Source organism: Cyprinus carpio, chromosome A3 (assembly GCF_018340385.1).
Source record: "Cyprinus carpio isolate SPL01 chromosome A3, ASM1834038v1, whole genome shotgun sequence".
Lineage (NCBI taxonomy): Eukaryota > Metazoa > Chordata > Actinopteri > Cypriniformes > Cyprinidae > Cyprinus > Cyprinus carpio.
This window is the reverse complement of record NC_056574.1, coordinates 18,842,776-18,862,531: the sequence shown is the minus strand read 5'-3', so window position 1 is coordinate 18,862,531 and position 19,756 is coordinate 18,842,776. Positions and strand designations below refer to the sequence as shown.

At 36.1% G+C, this 19,756-nt stretch overlaps 1 protein-coding gene across 1 annotated transcript in view; it reads right to left on the bottom strand.

The window, feature by feature from the left end:
• Positions 1-19,756, bottom strand: part of LOC109045929 (rho GTPase-activating protein 23-like) — a 66,742-nt gene that overhangs the window by 38,027 nt on the left and 8,959 nt on the right.

Here is a 19,756-nt window from a genome sequence, read left to right as displayed (position 1 = left end):
AAGTTCAAATCTACAAGTCAGCTTAAAGATGTGTCTGTTCTCTCCCAAAAAAAGGAGAAATTCCAGATGTGGTTTCTGTTGAACATGCCCAAATCTCCTCATATTTCGTTAATCCATGCTGGTGAAACGTCTTAAAGGATTCCGGAGTTAAACTGATAGTTCCATATCACACCGGTGAACTCTGCACCTCCCATGCTCACACACACACACACACTCAGATGAGTGTTACGACCACAGAGGCATATCCAGAGATGAGAGTGATCCAGGATGTAGCCACATACCCCTGTCTAATGTGTGTGTGTGTGTGTGTGTGTGTGTGTGTGTGGCGAGCACGTGGCAGTGCTGGCAAGATGTAGATCCAGGGAAGCCGGCTGCAGGATGGAAAACTCTATAAATCCAATTTTTTTACACATCAGTTTTCCGCCTCTAACTTTGTTTCAGTCTTTTTTTCTTCTATTCCTTCACTTTCTAAACCATTCAGCTCCTCTCTCTCCACTCTGTCATCTCCTGACAAACTCTAAACTCTGTCTCACTGTCACTATGAGTGGGCCGGCCCTCCTGCTTTTCTTTTGCTTGCTGTTTCCTTCTCTCTCCCTCTCTCTCTCTCATTCATTAAGGTATATTTGTGTTTATCACTCTTCCCTGTCTGCATCTGTTTGCTGCTCACCAGTTATTCTTTACCTCAAATGCATACTCTCATACGCCTATTTCTACTCTTTTTAAATGACCTACAAAATCAAAATGAGAGTTTTGTTGCTTTTAGTCTATGTCTGTTAGCTTTGAGGTCATGTTCAAGCCAGTTTTCAAGCCAGTCTTTTTCTTCGGGAACACTCACTATAAAACCTGATGACTCATCCTGCACTGCACAGAATTCCATCCAATCAGAAGCTCTTTAGAATGAGAATGCCCCACCCTCTAATACAAATTTTTTTAACCCTCCTTTACATTTTAAAAAAAAAAAAAATGTACAAGGTGAGATTTTATATATATATATATATATATATATATATATATATATATATATATATATATATATATATATATATAAACTTAGAATCATTGAGTCATTTTTTGTTGTTGTAGTGTTTTTTTCAGATTGCATATTTAAAATAGTCCCCAAGTGTACATGAAATCAGCCAAAAATGATGCAAGGCTTATAACTAAGGGTTAAAAATATATAATTGAGTAAACTTACTCAAACCCAAAACTGTAGGCTTCATTTTCTTTTTGCCATCTCTATCCCTCTGGCTCCTTCTCTTTCTTTATCACTGTCATCTCTACAGTCTCTTTTGCCTTTTGCCCCTCAGTGCTCTCCGATTTCTGTATTATCTAATCTTTCCATTTCATTTTCATCTTTTGTTCCATCAAGCAAATGATATAAAAAAATTCTGAAGCCATCAGACAGTGCAAAAAAACTCTGCTGCTCTGCTGCTCTGAAAGACCATTCAACTGTGTGCGAAACAGGAATCAACAGAGCAATGCAAAAATCCCTGCTCTCTAAAAGTCCCTTCATAGAAAGAGCAAAATAATGGCTCCGCTAGCAAACACAATGAGCCTAAAAAGGACAGAAAAACAGTATACATTGCTTCTAACACAAAAAAGCACAAATGGAGGAATGACCATTATGAGAAATAAAAACCAAAATACTGAGTGAAAAACCCAGAATGGCAGACAAAAACATAGGGTGCCAGACACCTCAGTGCAGCTGCTCTCTGAGGCTGGACTAAAACAGCTGCTATAAAACAACACACACGCACAATCACACCAATACAACACACGACACGCACAGTAACATATCATTTATCAAGTCACATACTGACACTAACACACACACATATCTGTTGAAAATCTCACCCAACAGGCAGGTCTCTGGTATGTGTGAGAGAAGCAGGCAGCAGGCCATTGATGAGAAATTTCCCTCTCATTCAACTCCACAAAACACACACCTGAGATCCGTTACAAATGAGGATGGACTGGTTTCACCTGCCGCACTGTTAGACGTGTACCGGCATGACAACATACAGCCAGAACATGTACACAATACATGAAACACAACACACACACGGTTTATCGTGCCAGGTGAAGGTGTCATGAACAGACTGAAGAATAAGTGACTGTGAATCTCATAAATGCCTCACATTTTATGTCTAAACACAAAAAAATGCTTATGACATTAAATATCCCTTTGTGTTTTTATGAAAGCATGCATAGAAAGCTTTAATTGAGCAAACACACATACACACATGCCTGAGGTGTGCTGGAGATGAAGACACATAAGCTCTAGTAATTAATTATGAATATCAAGACTTCCTGCAGCCTGTCTATCACTCAATCTGAAGCTCATACTCATTTTCCTTACCCCTGTATGAACTAAACAGAACAATAACAATAAGAAGCAAAAAAAGGAGAGAGAGAGAGAGAGAGAGAGAGAGAGAGAGAGAGAGAGAGAGAGAGAGAGAGAGAGAGATCTCACTCTCAGATTTGCCAAGACACAAAAGTCTGCGAAAGTCAATATGAACTTACTTCTCATTAATTTTTTTCCCCACAAGAATTTATTTTAACTATGCAATCCACATTAATTTGTATGTCAACAGTTCCAGAAGAACATTTTTATTGCTCCGAGGGTTGGTGTGTTTAAAGCCCAGAAGACAAAAAACATGATAGAGAAGATGTATCATCTTTGCCACAAATCTCTTAACCTTCTGGTGGTCTTCAGTTATTTTAGACAGAATTTGTTTTCTATCTATCTATCTATATATATATATAGATATATATATATATATATATATATATATATATATTTTTTTTTACTACATCGAAATGCCACAAAACTAGGTTACTTTTGCTGCACTTGCTATATGAACACACAGACAAAAATCATTTAAAAAAAGTCACACTTATGATACAGTTCCATAGGAAATGAATGGGAAATAAAAACAAATTAAAAAAATTTCAGAGCAACATTTTTGGGTACAATCTACAGATAATGTCTATTTATAAAATTTTGTTATGTCTGAAAATACTCACTAGGGAACACACTCTTCTAGTGGTAACATCATGGTATGACATGATTTTCTTTATTTCTCCCACGAGATGGCACTAACCAGTCTGCCTTCCAAGCACTGGATTTCAAATACATTTTTAAGTTAAAAAACTGAATTAATTGATCATTTTATTATTTTTTTCTTAATAATTGTATTATTTCAAATAGAAATAAATGGTGCATAATTTAGAGGTGAATATTGTCTACTAGTACCATGAAACCCCTCAAAATACTATATATATATATATATATATATATATATATATATATATATATATATATATATATATATATATATAAACAAAATAAACAAACATATATTCATCAGTGCATTCTTTGAATTATGAAAATGTTTTTTGAACGTATTGTTTTTAGCCTGTTTTGACCCTGAGGATCACAAGTATGAGCCCTAAGTGAGGGATACCAGAGGGTTAACATTCCTAAGGAGAAATAAAAATAGAAACAAACTAGACAGTTGACAACAGTAATAAGAGTCTACATTTGAGCTCCATTTCATTTCATTTAAAGGGGTGGCTCATTGTGATTTCACTTTTTTAACGCTAGTTAGAGTGTAATGTTGCTGTTTGAGCATAAACAATATCTACAAAGTTATGAAGCTGAATGTTCAATGCAAAATGAGATATCGAGAATATCAATTCTGGCAGTTTAATGACCACAAAAACGGCTGGTAGGGACTACAACAAGTTACTTCCCGGGTTCATGACATCACAAACCAAGATAAACCCTGCCCCTGGGAAAAGGCAGCCAAGGGGGCGAGGCCATGCTGTGCTGCTTTAGAGAAGAGGAAGAGAAAACTAGAGGTGCACATAAAAATCTATTCATATATGAATCGCGATTCTGTCTTCTAATGATTCTAATGGACCTAATTCACGAGTTTCAAAATCAATGTTCTAAAGCAGCGGTTCTGTTCCTCATGTCCTCCTGCTCTGCACATGCTCTCTCAGGACAAAACCGTATATTAAAAGCCAACATAAGCAGTAGCATTTACAAATAACAGCATATTTAAAAGTATGAGACAACAACAAACAAAAAACATATGCCTATCATTAAAAGCAGTGCTTGCACAGGTTCTGCACGATCTTCTTCAATAATATCCTCTGCTTCTCAATCAGGCTCAAACTGATAAGCGATATTGACAACGCCATTGTTTACAATACAACCGGACAGGGTTGGCAGGTTTTCACAACAAAACCTACCCAACTGCTACTCAAAACTAGCCCAATCACGTTTTGAGGGGGGTCACCAGTAAAAATTGCATTTTGGGGGGCAAAATATCACGTTTTTTGGGTTGCTTCAACTCACGGCAGGAGTTTTAAAGTAGCCCAATTCTGCGGAAAAAAACACAGACTTGGCAACACTGCAACCGGAGCACATGCCACTGAGGTGAGGGGTGGGACGTTTAGACGGTGGTTTACCCAATCACAACACCCTGGCATAGCTAACCAATCACAGCCCGTCGCAGTGTTTCTCAGAGTAGGGACAGAACGGTGTGGAATAAAGGTAAATTATGTGAAAAATAATGTGTTTTTTAAAAAAAGAACGAATGACCAATAACTGATAAATGGCACACAATATAATTTCATACCAATTTGTATCTATATTGCTACATTGCAACCCACTCCAATATGTGTGCTTAAAGGGTTAAATCTTTGCCATAATCCATCACCATCTCTTTAAATTATTGATGATCTTTGTCTTAAAACAAGTGGAATTATATCCAATATCAGCAGATAAATATCCATTGAAGTCCGATAGCAGTAAAATAAATAAATAAAAACACCAATATGGTGGCATCTTTTTGTGCATCCATTAAATGGAACTCTATAGAGTCATTTCTGAGGAATACTGTACATTTTTCTTCTGAGCCACTTTATCTACAAAAACACAAACAGCACTGTAAAGCCCTCATGTTTAAATAGACTGGAGCTGGGAAAGCTACGTGAGCGGCAGATGTTTGATCTGCACATGCTCTGATATGAACGAATCCCTTTCATCCTGATACAAACATGGCTGATTCATTTATCAACACATACAGATGGAACAGATACTCTAAACCAGAGTAACTGGTAAGCTCATGGCTCACGCATCTCTTCTGACAGAATCTCAAAACAAAAAAAAAATCTTAATTTTTATGCAAAAAAAAAACATAACAGACGGTTATATCTTCATAGAAGTACACATGCACGCTCACGTGTGCACTTTTAAAAAAGGATGTAGTTTGTCCCCTGCTGGTCACATGAGAATAAACAGTCCGCATTCATACACACTGGCACTAAAGTATAAATGAATAAGAACTGCAATAACAAGATCAGTTCAAACAGAACAAAATAAACTCATATACATCTGTATGTGTATAAAGTGTGCTGATACTGAGTATCAGCTGTTTAAATGAGGCCTCAGCGAGCATATGGCGATACAGAGACAGGAGATAATAGGAGATCTGTCAACACCATTTGGTCTCAAGAACATTGGATGGCAGAACAGTCTAGACCCACTTTAATCTGACTTTCCTGAGTGTGTGTGCTTATGTGTGGGTATGTTTTTGTGTGTGTGAATAAAAAAAAACTATGGTAGTTTAAAGCTGGTTAATTTTAGCCGTAATCCTCTGCAAAGCCATTGACCAATAGGCTGCAGACCTGAAGTAAAACCAATGGGTTGTAGTGTGAAGAAAGCGCCAACAGATGGCAGCACTACAGCACAAGAGTGTTTGAGAGTTTAAGCGTTTATATATAGGCTGTGTCTGAAACCTTTACAGAGGCACATTTAAATCAAAACCTATTTGCTAACCTATCTATTAAGATACCTCCAAGTTTTTTGTCTGGATGATGTTTTAAGTCAGATTAACCTGTATTGCATTTTCACAATACATATTGTTTCAAAGCAGTTTTATGTTGTATTAAAAACACCTGGTGGTCAGACCAGAAGAATGCCTTAAGGATAGTTCAGCAATTAATGAAAATACTGATATCATTCACCAACCCTCATGTCAGCTCAAAACATGTATTTCTTTCTTCATAAAATATACAACAGACTATTAAAAGAAGATATTTTGAAGAATTTCCTTTTTGGTAACTACTATTGACTTCCATTATATGGAGAGAGAGGAAAAAAACATTACAACATACATTACAATATATTAATAGTTAATAGCAAATTGTTCGAACATGAAAAAAGCTGTACAATGGTCATTTTCAATCATGAAATATTCACTAGGTTATGTCTAAAGCTCACTTGAATTTGCTCAAGGTCACTAGATATGGCATTATGGTTTCCTCGGAAGGAAGTCTGAAACCAGTTTCCTTTATAGTAAAAGTTTTAGCAGAAACACGGCTGATTTAGGTTTATGACACAGCCGGAAAGAAACTCTCAGATTTACACTAACAAGGTATATTTATCAAGGATAATACTGTCCAGTATCTACACAACTGGTATGCATGTGTATGACTGGACCTGAATTATGTGCATGAGAGGAAGTCAAAAGGGGGTGTGAGGCCCATCACACCTGCTCTACATGAAGACCAGAGAGATTAGAGCAGCAACTGAACACAGAGCAGATGTGCCGACACGAACACACACACACACACACACACACACACACACACACACACACACACACACACACACACACACACACACACACACACACACACACACACACACACACACACACACACACACACAACCACCACCAGCACTCAAAGGTTTTTTTTTTTATTTGTTTTTCTTTTATTAAAGAAATTAATACTTTTAATCAGCAAGGATGCATTCAATTTACAAATAGTGACAGTAAAGGGATTTAGAATGTTAGAGAAGATTTCTATTTTGAATAACTTCTGTTCTTTTGAACTTTGTATTCATCATAGAATCCTTAAAATAAAGAAATAGCCTAAATGTTTCTTAAGCAGCAAATCAGCATACTAGAATTATTTCTGAAGGATTATGGGACACTGAAGACTGCAGTAATGATGCTGAAAATGTAGCCTTGGTGAGCATAAGAGACTTCTTTAAAAAAATATTTTAAAAATCTTACCAACCCTAACATTTTTCACAGTAGTGTATGTTAATACAAGTGAAAATGCAACTTCTGTATATCAATTAAAAAATCCACAAATGTTTGCAACAGTATACTACTTAACACAACTAAGGAACATAACCTGATTCTTAGGAGCTTCAGAGGGGGCTGAATGGGTTGAGATGTGTTGTGTATGTGTCAGATACCTGAAGACATTCTCCTCACCAGCAGTCACCTCAACACTGACCCCTTTAAAGTCAACTGTGAAATTGTTCTGCTCTAAAAATACGTCCTCCATGGCTCTGAACATTAATGTCTGTGTGAATGGTGTGTTTCAGTGTGTGTGGTTTACCTTCTGCATTGCTGAATTCCACATCAGTGCAGCTGCTTTAACAACCACACCCCATCACCATGGCGACCGTGCCTCCTGGCAACCATCAATGTTTCCACAGTCCAGTGGTTTATGGGGAGCTAAGCAACTTAAACTGGATGTTCCTGTGACCACAACCCAATTATTTATCAATGGGGTGGAGTTTGTGTTCTGGTTTATTAAAGCAATTTCTTGATGGATTTCTGTGTTGGAGTGTTATGATTCATAACTTATGAATGAGATTCTCTGACACTTCTTTCTTAATGCTGAGATCATTCATCTTTACTCACTTGTGTTTGACTGCATCTGATCAAGTGTACCAGTAAATTGATGTGTCAATTTATTTGTGTGTGATTTTACAGATAATCAAGCAGATTGAAAAATTTTTTATTAACTGCTCATGCTCATTTGCCCTATTTTTAATTTTACATTCCCCTTGACTTCATCAAATTAAATAAATAAATAAAAAGAAGAAGAAGAAAAAAAGTAATAAATTAAAATAATTATAGCCTTGCTATATCAGACAAAATTTAATGTCAGTGCATCCCTATTTTAAAGACAACTGGCACTCAAGTAGAAAACCTTTTTAAGAAAAGCTTTGGGCAGCTTGCTTGATCATGTGTAATGATGCTATTTAACTTTATGCTGCTATTTCTGAGTGTTTCAGCATGAACGCTTCATTAAACTTCAGTAACCAGTGAGTAAATTCACTTCATTATCATAATATTTGCATAGGTTTCTATAGGAATTTCTATATAGAGATCAGTGCCCAACAGCCACCAAGATATTTTGCAAAAAAATACACCCAAATATTGAATATATGAAAGACGTGTTTATATGAAAGACAAAATAATTATTTAAAAACAAATAATTCTCATTTAGAGATGTCTGAGATATTCCCTATTAAAGGGTTAACCAATTTAAAAAAGTCACACCTGGCAATATGAAGTTCAGTCTCTTTTCAATTGACTTTACAATAAATTTCCACTTCTCATTTGTCATCTCCTGCGCTTCATTACGCTGTGAGTCTCTCTGGCTGGTGGAGAGCTGCAGAGAGAGGGGCTTGTTGTGGTCAGAAGAGGCCCAGCACCCTCCCTCACAAGACAGACTCTCTGCATCTGCTGGGCCCCTTCAGTTCACTCAACCCCTGTGTAATTACCAGATGTAAATTATAATGTTGCACTGCAAGGATGACGTGTTTCTTCCGTCTCTGTGTGTGTGTGTGTGTGTGTGTGTGTATGTGTGTGTGTGTGTGTGTGTGTGTGTGTGTTCACATCTGTAGAACTGTAGTGTGGACCTCAGCGGTTGAAACTCAAACCTCCACTGGGATGAAAGTAATGAGGAGAGGAGAGGAGAGGAGAGGAGAGGAGAGGAGAGGAGAGGAGAGGAGAGAGAGAGGAGAGGAGAGGAGAGGAGAGGAGAGGAGAGGAGAGGAGAGGAGAGGAGAGGTTAGATGACTAAGCCGTTACCCGAGTGGTCAACCAACCCTCTTAGCACACCATGGCAATATAATCGCCATTGGCTAGTAATTTTTTTTACTCACCAGACATATATACTACACTATTTTACACACACACATATAAATCATATATATGTGTGTGCGCTTGTTTTTGTATGTATATGCGTGTATAATTATATATATAATTCCACAAAAGCTTATATTTGTAAAATGGCACAGCTTCTTAAATCTTAGCTTCTTAATCAGTCAATCAAGCATTATATTATGATGTTATTATACTTAAGCACTATTTAATGATAGAACTTTAGTGATTAGAACTAAAACTTGGTAACCATGTATGAATGCGTATTTGTCATTTTAGCTGAATTTAGGACCGGTGGTGGTGCTTAAGATATTGTTGGTCATTCAGTGTTTTCTGTAAAAATAATAGAACTGAGAATAGCAATAGATAACAGTAATTATTATTAAAAGATAATGCTACTACTAATTTTACTAATATACTAACAATATAAAACGCACTAAGGATTGATGAGCTGCTACGGGTTCATGAATATTAGTCACGTTGTCAGCGTGATTAACTCTGCATATTTTTTGGTATATTCCATTAATATTCTGCATACACAGTTTAGAAGAAAAAACTTTAGGTGTCCTGGATGTTTTCATGTGTTATGTTCCTAATAAAGTATTCAGCCAGCTGGCAGGTAGTTTTATTCACTTGCCAATGTCCATTTTCTCGCATTAGCAACTCGCCCAAGTGTTAATTCTGGACCCTGAATTGAAATACAAAACTGGGATTTGGGAATATTCCAATAGTGCCCCCGAAATCATCCAGATGATGGCACTCAACCATAACAGAAACCCCCTAGGAGCTTCCAGCCCAGGCTCTGAGCAGATAACAGCTCATTTGAAACAGATATCAACCCTCTGCGGGTTTTTCAATGATGCTGACTGAATCATACTCTCTCTCTCAAACACACACATTCACGTATGCAGGGATGGGCAGTATTTCAAATACATGTATTTGAAATACAAAATACTATTTATATACTAAAATAGTATTTTTGTAGTTTCAAAATACATAAAACACTTTTTGCCAATCAACCTCTTTATTAGATTGCTGATTTTTTTATCAACAAGTATACAAAAATACTTAAAACAAGAAATTACTAAGATTAAATGTATTTAAATACAAAATACATTTGATTTTTCCAAAGGTTTTTAAATACAAAATACATTATTTCAAATACATGTATTTGAAATACTTCCTGTCCCTGCATATAATAAGGAGGTTGATACCTTATGTATTTTGAAAATACAAAAATACTCAGATTAAATGTTTAAATGCAAAATACATTTGATTTTTTTCAAAGGTATTTTAATACAAAAAAGTATTTTCTTTTATTTCAAATACATGTATTTAAAATACTGCCCATTCCGCATGTATGGATCATTTTGGTTTTCTGTCCCAATGACACACATTCACATAAACACTCACAAAGCTCCAGACATTATTATAACCATGGTTCTCACTATCGACTCATCTGTGCTCTCCTTCCTGTTGTTTGTAAGGACTATGCTGAGATACAGTCTGTGTGTGTGTGTGTGTGTGAGAGAGAGTGAGTGAGTGAGTGAGTGAGTGAGTGAGTGAGTGAGTGAGTGAGTGAGAGAGAGAGAGAGAGAGAGAGAGAGAGAGAGAGAGAGAGAGAGAGAATGGGTTCTGGAAAAGGTGTATTGTCCTGCTGGCCTCTTGATGTTGTCATGTGACATTCATGTTAGCTGAACTGGCCAAGGAGTCACGCAAATGCTGATTACAGATGTGGGCAGCACTTCCTGCTCTCCCCTTCTGTGTCTTATGGCTGATGGGGAATTTCTGTTTGTTAGAAACCTTATGACAGTCTCTCATTGGTCTTGTGGATCCACATTTTTGACTACAGGGTCAATGACATGGAAGAGGGTCCATTTTTAACTATCGTTCAAAAGTTTGGGGTCAGTAAGATTTTTTTTTTTTTTTTAAGAAATTAATAATTTTATTGAGCACAGATGAATTCCCGAATTCAGAAAATCCTGGAAACATTGCTAATGATAAAAAATGTTTCTTGAGCAGCAAATCAGATCATCATCAAATCAGATCAAAATGATTTTAGAATGATTTCTGAAGGATCATTAGACACTGAAGACTGGATTAATGATGCTGAAAATTCAGTTTTGCATCACAGGAATAAATTACTTGAACTAAGCTTGCCTTGTCATAAAAAGTAAAATTATATGTTATTTTAAGTGACTTACTGACCTTGACACCCAATCCTGAGGGTCTGCAGTGGTGCTCTATATGATATCATTTCCATTATAAAAAGCATCATGTCACTGGCATAAATAAATTCAGATATTCTTTGTAGCTTATTCTTCCAAAAACTGCCCACTTAGAATATTTGACAGATATGTAATGCAATAAACTAATTTTGCTATAATTGTATACATTTTTTGAAACCACCTTTGCATCATAAGCATACCTATGATATATGATCAATAATTTGTGCTAAGTACAGTAGGCAGCTCACTAGGTTGTGGACCTCCTGTGACCTCTCAGCTACACTCCTGTGTTAAAAAAAACACAACTGTCAGACCTAAACAAGCAGCTGAGAGAGAGAGAAGATGTCTGGAAGGAGAAAGAGGGAGGCAGAGAAATGTGTATTCATAGATTTCAGCTGAGAGATAACCAAATAAGGCAACAGCTTAAAGAAGAGACTGATCTTGAGAAAGAAAGTAGCTGAAAAGATAGACAGAGGAGACAGAGGTATGGTGGAAATAAACAACAGCACGTCCAACGTAAAAAAAAAAAAAAAAAAACACGATGACGAGATGATTACCTGATAAAGAAAAGGTCCAAATTGCTGAGATTTGCTAAAGGGGCCATATCATGGAAAGCTGAATTTTCTTTGGTCTTTAAAAATAAGAGTTTGATGTTGTAGTGCATTGATATACTTTAATGTTCACGAAGCAAAGCTCCTTAACCAGTCCACTCAGTCTTTATAGAAACTAAGCTGCAAAAATGGGTCATTCAGAAATCATGATGATATTGACGTCACAATCCATGAGCACTTTAACATATGACCACCCACGTTTGGCCCAGACTGATGAACAACACGTATGTGGAAGTTAAAAATGGCAACACTACCGTTAAGATTGCAGGTCAGCAAAGAAGAACAGTCTGTTCTTAACACAGCATAAATGATGCTGTGCAATGCTAACATTTGTCTTTAGATGTCCGATTATCAAAAGAGAGGTTCACCAAGGCTATATATGTGATCAAAAATACAGTCAAAACAGGAATTTTGCAAAATAGTATTTGTTAAAATTTTGGTCAATTTAATGCATTCTTGCTGAATAAAATTAGTAAGTTCTTTCAAAAAAAAAATTCATCTGCATCTATTTGAACTCTGACTTCCACTTGAGTTTCCTAGTTTGGTGTTCAACTTCAAGTGCTGTTTATTGCATGTTTTCAAGCAGGACACTGGGAAATCTAACCAGGGTTCATTAACATGTGTCTTAAAAGTCCAAGAAAAGGTAGAAAATGATCATTTCAACTAAATTATGTACATTACGTCCTTTTAAAACTGAAACATGAATTCTGATGGATAACTATTGAAGAATATGACAGGAGTGGGTAGACATGTGAGAAAATGAGATAAATTTGTTGTGTTAGGAAAGTTGTCCTCCCTGCCCTCAGGCTGCTGCTATATTACCCTACGCTCGAATTATTTCTTCATCAGCCGCTCCAATTAGGCAAGTCCCAGGCTCCAATCCCGGCCTGCCTGGACACGCTTCCCTAGGGAAAAACATCTTATCCCTTAACAGACTCAGAGAGAGGGATGTTTGTGCTTACAGGGCAAGTGAGACTGTTAAACTGTGTATTAATAACGATAAACAAGTTTGCCAATTGTTAAGGGAAAACCAATAAATTCATAATATCCAAACACAAGTGAGTAAGTGAGTGACGTGACATACAGCCAAGTATGGTGACCCATACTCAGAATTCGTGCTCTGCATTTAACCCATCCAAAGTGCACACACACAGCAGTGAACACACACTGTGAACACACACCCGGAGCAGTGGGCAGCCATTTATGCTGCGGCGCCCGGGGAGCAGTTTGGGGTTCGGTGCCTTGCTCAAGGGCACCTCAGTCGTGGTATTGCCGGCCCGAGACTCGAACCCACAACCTTAGGGTTAGGAGTCAAACTCTCTAACCACTAGGCCACGACCTCCCCAAGATATGCAAAAGAAGCTGACAGCACATGGACCGTGATCAGGACTAACTGGCCTTGTTCCATCCTCTTGCCGGAAGAATAAATACAGCACTAGTGGTGTTTCAGTAATGAACAAATTGTGTTCTTTGGAAAAACTGTTTATCTTAACAAATTGTTTTCATTTAGTCATTTTTTCATTCATTAAGTACATCAAGCACATGCCTGCTGTGGTGCAAGCAAAGAGCATTTGAGTGCCAGATGTAAAGAAGAATTTCACTGGTTGGTCCTATTGAATGAATCGAAAGCGTCACTTAATAAGTTTTGTGAACCATCTGAATGAACAAAGTATCTCATTCGTATATAAAAATGTCAAACTGAGGCATCTGATTGAAGACCAAGGATTTCCTGACTGACTGAATCTGAGTTAATTCATCTGTGACCAAAAAAATGGACCAATTTATGAATGTGTAAAAATTACTGATAACCAAGCACATTAAAATGAATAGATGTTATTTAAAATCATAATCCATTATTTAGACTTTTGTTGGCTTAATCTTAAGCTTGATGAATGTCAAAAAGTTGGCAAAATTTGTAGAATAGATTAAGAGAAATTGTTTATGATGCTAGACGTAGTAGATTTGCAGTCAAGCAGGTTTTAATAAAGAGTAGTAAAACCTTTTCTTTTCTTTTTTTTTTTTTTACAAAACCTTTTTAACAAATGAATCTGTTTGAACTAATCTGTTAAGTGAATCATTTCCTTATAATAGACAGACTGGTTGCCATCTACTGATATAACCTACAGAAAGGATTATTGAACAAATCTCTATACAAATCTTTTCAGTAAAGATTCAAACCACTAGAATGAATAAACTGTGGACAATGACCTCATGCCCAAAGAGTTATAGCTAAATACACAGTCTGATCTGTCTTCTCTTCCTTCCTCTCTCTCTTCCACACACACCAGCTGTGTACCATCAACAAGCTGAGCTGCATTAGCTGCTGTGTTCTGCTGAAAGAGAGAGTCATTGTGTGAATCTCCTCACAGCACTACAGCCCTGTGCCCTGCCCAACTATTCCTTTAATTCTGCTCTCATCTCCCAGTCTCTCTTTCAGCAGGGCACACAGGAATGTACTCCAGTGGGAAGAGAGGCATTTTCATCATACTTACAAAAATTGCCCTCTGCCCACTCTGTACTGACAGAAATGGAAAGTTTTGGCTTTTGCTCTGTTATTACAATCAAACATTTTATGGACTGGAATTTTCAAAATTGTAGAAAGCTTACACACACACACACACACACACACACACATATGCACATATATACAATATATATATATATATATATATATATATATATATATATATATATATATATATATATATATATATATATATATGTGCACCAAGAAGTGTCCATTTTAGTGGAAACCATGCACTGTAAATAAAAGTTTTATGGAAAAATGCTACAGTACATTTTCTGTTATGTAGTAAATGTTTATTATTTCAGTACTGTGTCTTTGTATGTATAATTGAGTAGTGGCCATATTTTATTAACAGGCCACTTATGATTAACTGATTTTTCATGTGGCTTTTTATTTTACTACCAGTAATTTATCATGGGGGTTATAGGTGCTTTTTAAGGTACAAAGCATATTTTGGTACTTCAAGTAGCCTAATATGCCGTCTTGTAGCCTAATACCAGAAATATTGTCACCATATTTTTTAGGGCGAAATTCTGGCAACATATGTGACCCTGGACCACAAAACCAGTCTAAAGTCGCTGGGGTATATTTGTAGCAATAGTCAACAATACATTGTATGGGTCAAAGTTATAGATTTTTTTCTAGCCAAAATTCATTAGGATATTAAGTTAAGATCATGTTCCATTAGGGTATTTTTTTACATTTCCTACTGTAAATATAACAACACTTAATTTTTGATTATTAAGATGCATTGCTAAGAAGATAATTTGGACAACTTTAAAGGCAATTTTCTCAATATTAAGATTTTTTTGCACCCTCAGATTCCAGATTTTCAAATAATTTTATCTAGGCCAAATATTGTTCTATCCTAACAAACCATACATCAATGGAAAGCTTATTTATTCACCCTTTTTAGAAAAATTGACACTTATGACTGGTTTTGTGGTCCAGGTTCTGGACTGTAATGAATATTCATTGTAGAAAATTCATATACACAAACACGCTTGCAAAATAAACTCATGAGTCTATCAGACAGATGAGTGGGTCACTGTCATGGCTATTCCCATCAAACACAGGACACTGGATTGACTGCAGGCTACCGAGACAGTCAAATGACTAACAAGAGCACTTCTGTAATGGTTCATCAGGTTCACTTTAGGTTATAGAGACAGACACGGTGGGAGAAGGAGAGCGCAAGAGAAAGAAATCAATAAGCAGCCATTATGTGAGTGCTGTCATCCACTGTGAACAGGGGTGGAGGCCAACGCCCATCTGCGACTCTGCATTCAACATCTAAACCCTAAAGCGATCATTCTTCAAATACAGTCCCAATAATAAGCTACTGCAGTGAATAACAGCATACTGCTCACACATGTTTTATACTGTGCCCCTGCATTTCAATACAGTGAGTCAGTGTTATCTGAAGGGTGGAGTGTTACTGAAGCAGATTCATAACTGTAGCTCAGCACTGTTTTAAGGTATGTCACAAGAAGCCACTGTTGTGCTATTGATGAGAACTGTTCGATTTGTTCAGTTATCAATTGTTATTCTCTTCTTCTGTTTTTGTAAATCACTGGTGTGTGTCATGTCGCCCCATCCAGACCAGGCTTCTCAGAAAGGAAGCCTTTCTAAATTTGGGTTTGTAGCATCATGGATCAGTGTACATGAATTCCTGATTCACCGCACAATTTCCTGAACTCACAGAAGCACTAAACTGGCATGAGATGAGAGAGGATCTGAAACACTCCCCTCCGTGTCAGTCTGACCAATTGAAATCCTGAATCATTCTTAATGAATATCCCTCATAATGGATTTGAGTATCTTCTAAAAGGAGATCCATCTATATTTGCGTTCTTTTCATCTATTCATCTAACCATCTATCCTCTTTCCTTATCTATTTTCCCATCATGTTCTCCTGCATGATTTGATGTGATTCAAAAACCATCTTGAGATTAAGTGAAAGAACATCTGACCTTCTGTACAAAAAAGTGATAAATGTCACTCATTTTCTTATTAGATTAGTGACCCATGCATATTGTAGAACGTGATTTTTTTTATTTTACTTAATTACTGACATTTTAAAAATCATAGTTTTTGAACATGATCATAGGCATTTTGACCGAAGATTGCCAAGGACACTTTAAACTGATCAAAAGTGACAATAAATATATTTATAATGCAAAAAAAAAAAAAAAAGATTTGTATTTTAAAACAATACTGTTCTTTTGAACTATCTTTTCATCAAAGAATCCCATTTAAAAATGTATCATGGTTTCCACAAAAATATGAAGCATCACAACTGTTTTCAACATTGATAATAATAAGAAATGTTTGTTAAGCAGCAAATCATCATATTAGGATCATTTCTGAAGGATCATGTGACATTAAAGACTGGAATAGTGATGCTAAAAATTCAGCTTAGCATCACAGGAATAAATTACCCTAAAATGTGTTAAAATAGAAAACAGTTATTTTAAATTGCATAATATTTCACATTTGACTGTTTTACTGCTTTTTTTTTTTATCAAATAAATGGCAGCCTTAATGACCACTAATTTTTTTTTAAAATCATACCAAACCAAAAGTAGTGAATAAAGAATGAAACAAAAAGAGTGAGCGGAGTGTGTAAAGCAGCTCTGGAGGCCTGTGTGATGATGTTTCAAACAGCGTCTGAGTGCTAATGAACCTCTACTTTCAGTCTTCTAAAATAGCAATCAACGGCATTTTTAAAGCAGTGGAGAAAATCACAGTTGTGTAATGTTTCTTTGCATGATTAATAGATCATGCAATTAAATAATATAGATCATGCAATAATTAAGTAACAGACTGACAAAACAATTGCTTTGAATGTGTTCATTGGAGTCTGTGTACATGATGTTTGTGAACACTAAATGCAATCTGCTGATCTCTTTAAATGAAGTGTGTTCTCGTGTTCTCTCCATCTTACTTCCCCTCCTCTCTGCCTAACCGCTTTGTGATAATTGAATCAGGGTTCAGTTAGGCATGACTGAGAGAGAGCGGCACATTCACTCTCTCACACACACTCGTACCACACCCTCTGAGCAAAACAACACCAGACTATATTTATCAAGTGTATTTGTGTCCATAATGAGAAAATAGCATCTTTCTTTTTAATCTCCCTCCCTGATCTGTTCTTGTTCTCCGTAAATATCTTCCCTCTGTCTTTCACTGTGTGGGTTGGGGACAGGGGTTAGATTTATGTCATATTCACACACAGACTCAATTCCTTGAATATATAACTTTACTGTCACACTCTAAAAGATTATTATGCCACCACTGTAAATAATATTATACCTTTTATATTGTCACATAATGGATGCTGAAGTGAGTTTAGGCCTAATAGGTCTGTTAATGTACAGAATCTCTGAAACGTTAAAGTGAGTACAATTATTTCAAATAAAGTTACAACAAGCCCATTTTTTCAAGCAAAACGCTTCACAAAGGTCTGTCCGTTTGTCAGGTTTCAAATGCTAAAAACTTGATATACTGATCAAAATCTGAAATGGTTGTCAAACATTAAAGAATCGTGTTCGTATGGTGCTTCAAGTGCACACTAAAAGCTTGTACCTCTGAACTGGGCATTTGTTATCACCACATGCCATGCATTCAAATCAGAAACATAACATGGCAGTAGTCTAAACAAAACTAAAGATTTATACGGTAAACTCGAATAACTACATTTCAATTCAAAATAAAGACACATTATCACTTATTTATGAATGGTATCACAACTAGTTGTTTTTGTTAAAGCAAACCATTAAGTTTGAGTGATTAAATTCACAGCATTCACTAAACACTTGCCTTTTGCTCACTGATCTCGAAATATAGAATATAGATATATAATATTATAGTGTCTATATTATAGATCAGCAGCTCGTCTATCATTCATGTTCTCAGAACTAATATCAAACTAGTTTCAATATTTCTATCTCCTCTTGTAGGGCACAAAGAGATGAACTACACCTGTGGTTAACCTGACAGGACAAGTGTGTTAACTTGAGAAGAACCGACTTCAGACATCCACTAAAAATCCTTTTGACACCAAAATGGCTGAGAAAAGAATCAGAATCAGGAAGAGACTTATTGCCAATTATGTTTACACAAACTTGATATTTGTCTCCGTGACAAAAGAAGTTTCTATATTTGATAATTCAGACATTTTAAGCATCTAAATAATTTTGGTGCAAATCAAGATCTCTTTACTTATGTCACTAAACAGTGTGGTAAAATCTTTAGTTAAGACACAGGTAACTGAACAGACATGATAAGAGAAATGATAGAATACAATCTATTTCTAACGATGCACGAAAACCATTTAGTCCTGATGGCTATATGCATAAACACGCTTTCCTTCCTCATTTCACATCAAAAGTGTCCAATAAAAGAGCAGAGGAAAACCTCTGACTGTAAAATAAAGAATTATGATGAAGAAAAGATCTGAGACATACTGTACAGTAAAGCTATAGCCCTGGGTGATGTTGTAATATATGGTTACACACCCATACAAACACGGAGAACATACACATACACTCTCAAATATACAGTGGTTTACAAATAAATAGTTCCTCTTTCCCTCCTCATAAATAAAAACAGACACACAGAGAAAGACGGGTTAAATCAATAATCAGTTTAGCCAATATTAGTTCTTTAATATCAGATCTACAGTTAAATGCATGTGTCTGTAAATGCATTCAGATGGTTTCTGAAGGAATAATTTTAAAAATAATAATAATAATAATGTATTGTTGGAATAAATTACGCAACTTTCTATGTAACTTTCATTTTACAAATAAAAAAGACAAACAATTTTGTAAATAATACCAATTTTATAACAGTTAGCCTACATTTATTAATCATTATAAAAGTTGATTCTGCACATCAGACATAAACAATTATCTGTATCAAATATTAAAAAAAACAACCAGCCTGTTTCTAATTATGAACATTTTCACTTAAACTTTATCGTTTAGGCTACATACACTTTACATGTGCAGTGATTGATTGACAGGCTGTACAGCTGATTCCTGAGCTCACAGCAGCGTTGACAACAACAACAATGTGCTTTTTATATTACAGTACGACTGTTTCAGTCGTTCATACACGCTTCATAAACTACTGAAGGGTAAAATGCGATAATTGACCCAAGCAGGCGGTTAAAAGAGCTTCAGGAGGAATAGCGGTGTCATCTGTTTGTACACACTGTAGCCACGCCACGCTACTAAATCCTCTTAGGAAATCATGCTCTCTTATGCTACACTGTTTAACACACACACACACACACACACACACTGATGTTCAGCTCGACTTTACACAAACATTCGCGGAGCAGCCGATGCTCAGCGCGCTTTGCGTTAGTGAGGAAAAGTCTTGCACTTACTTCGT